The sequence below is a fragment of the Schistocerca americana genome, unplaced genomic scaffold, assembly GCF_021461395.2.
Source record: "Schistocerca americana isolate TAMUIC-IGC-003095 unplaced genomic scaffold, iqSchAmer2.1 HiC_scaffold_71, whole genome shotgun sequence".
NCBI lineage: Eukaryota > Metazoa > Arthropoda > Insecta > Orthoptera > Acrididae > Schistocerca > Schistocerca americana.
This window is the reverse complement of record NW_025726467.1, coordinates 717,821-720,064: the sequence shown is the minus strand read 5'-3', so window position 1 is coordinate 720,064 and position 2,244 is coordinate 717,821.

Below are 2,244 nucleotides of genomic sequence, written 5' to 3'. Positions count from 1 at the left end.
ACCCTCGAAGGCCAAGATGAAGGCACCGGTGGCAACCTGACGATCCCTCGGACCCCGGTGGACGCGCCGGACGAAATGGACACCTCGGCGCTCCAAGTTGGCGCGCAGCTCGTCGTCGGACTGTAAAAGGAGATCCCTGTGAAAGATAATACCCTCGACCATGTTCAGACTTTTATGGGGCGTGATAGTGACGGAGACATCCCCCAGCTTAGTACAAGCGAGCAAGGCCCGCGACTGGGCGGAGGATGACGTTTTTATCAACACCGATCCGGACCGCATCTTGGACAAGCCCTCCACCTCCCCAAACTTGTCCTCTAAATGCTCGACAAAGAACTGAGGCTTCACGGACATAAAAGATTTCCCGTCAGCTCTGGTACAGACGAGATACCGGGGCGAGTATCGTTCGCTCTCATTCATAGCCCTTCGTTCCTCCCATGGTGTGGCCAGGGAGGGGAACGATTTGGGGTCATACACATTAGCCTTAAAGTGAGCTTTGGAACGCTGAGAGACTGCTGACGGCTGGCCGCCAGCGAGAGATGATGTACCACGCTTCATTGCGGGTCATCCGCCCTGATGCCACCTACTCCGACCAAGGGCCCTCCCCACGGGCGCCACCCAGCCACAGCAAAGGCCACCTGGCAGGATGGCCATTGCCGGGAGTCCCGATGCCCCAGGGCGATGGGCATCTACTCCTTGGCATACGTGGGGAGTTAACGGCGCAGGCATCAGTAGAGCGATCCCTGTGTTGTCAAGGGGCTACAACCAAGAGGGTACATGGCGGCCCCACCACAACGGACTGGCTACCATGCTGGACGTTAGGTGCATAAATGGCCAAGGACGTCGTCGCAGTTAAAAGAAACACTTCAGAGTGCAGCGTGGTAATCGCCCAAGAGATCAAAAACGAGCGGGACACCTTTGCAACGACGAGAAAGACGGCTAAAGGTCTAATTGCACGACGGATACAGTGCACCATGTAAGGCGCCCTTCCCCAATTGGCTCGCTCTTCGGAATAATTTAGACAGATGGAGGTCAAACCCGAGAGGGGACCATCACATAAGGCCGAAACATGTGAGACTCCTTTTAGTCGCCTCTTACGACGGGCAGGAATACCACGGGCCTATTCTAACACCCGAACCCGCAGGGGGGAATCTGAGGTTTCCATCGTCATTAGGAGGCCCTGAACGTTACAATTAACTATCAGTTTCGCGTCGAATTCGAAAATCTAGACTCACAGAAGCACGACCATAAGGTGCCAGCGGCAGCAATAGACGCTTGGAGACAAGTCGGCTGGAGGACGATGTATTGAATCTCGCGCAATTTGAGTGTTCCATCGTCATTAGGAGGCCATAAACGTTACAATTAACCATCAGTTTTGCGTCGGATTCGAAAATCTAGACTCACAGGAGAACGACCATAAGGTGCCCGAGGCAGCAATATCCCCTTGGAGACAAGTCGGCTGGAGGACGATGTATTGAATCTCGACGCAATTTGAGTGTTGCATCGTCATTAGGAGGCCCTGAACGTTACAATTAACTATCAGTTTCGCGTCGAATTCGAAAATCTAGACTCACAGGAGCACGACCATAAGGTGCCAGAGGCAGCAATAGACGCTTGGAGACAAGTCGGCTGGAGGACGATATATTGAATCTCGACACAATTAAAGTGTTCCATCGTCATTAGGAGTCGAAAATTTATTTATTTATTTATTTATTGTTCCGTGGGACCACATTTAGGAGAAGTCTCCATGGTCATGGAACGAGTCAATACATGAAATTATAACACGATTGTAGAAACAGATAAAATGAAATATAAGAAACATATTCAGGCGACAAGTCGTTAGTTTAAATAAAGAAAATCAAGAATGTAACACTGGAATTTGCTTAATTTTTTATCTCTTCCAGGAGCTCCTCGACAGAATAGAAGGAGTGAGCTATGAGGAAACTCTTCAGTTTAGACTTAAAAGTGTTTGGGCTACTGCTAAGATTTTTTAGTTCTTCTGGTAGCTTATTGAAAATGGATGCAGCAGAATACTGCACTCCTTTCTGCACAAGAGTCAAGGAAGTGCATTCCACATGCAGATTTGATTTCTGCCTAGTATTAACTGAGTGAAAGCTGCTAACTCTTGGGAATAAGCTAATATTGCTAACAACAAACGACATTAAAGAAAATACATACTGTGAGGGCAATGTCAAAATTCCCAGACTATTGAATAGGGGTCGACGAGAGGTTTTCGAACTTACACCA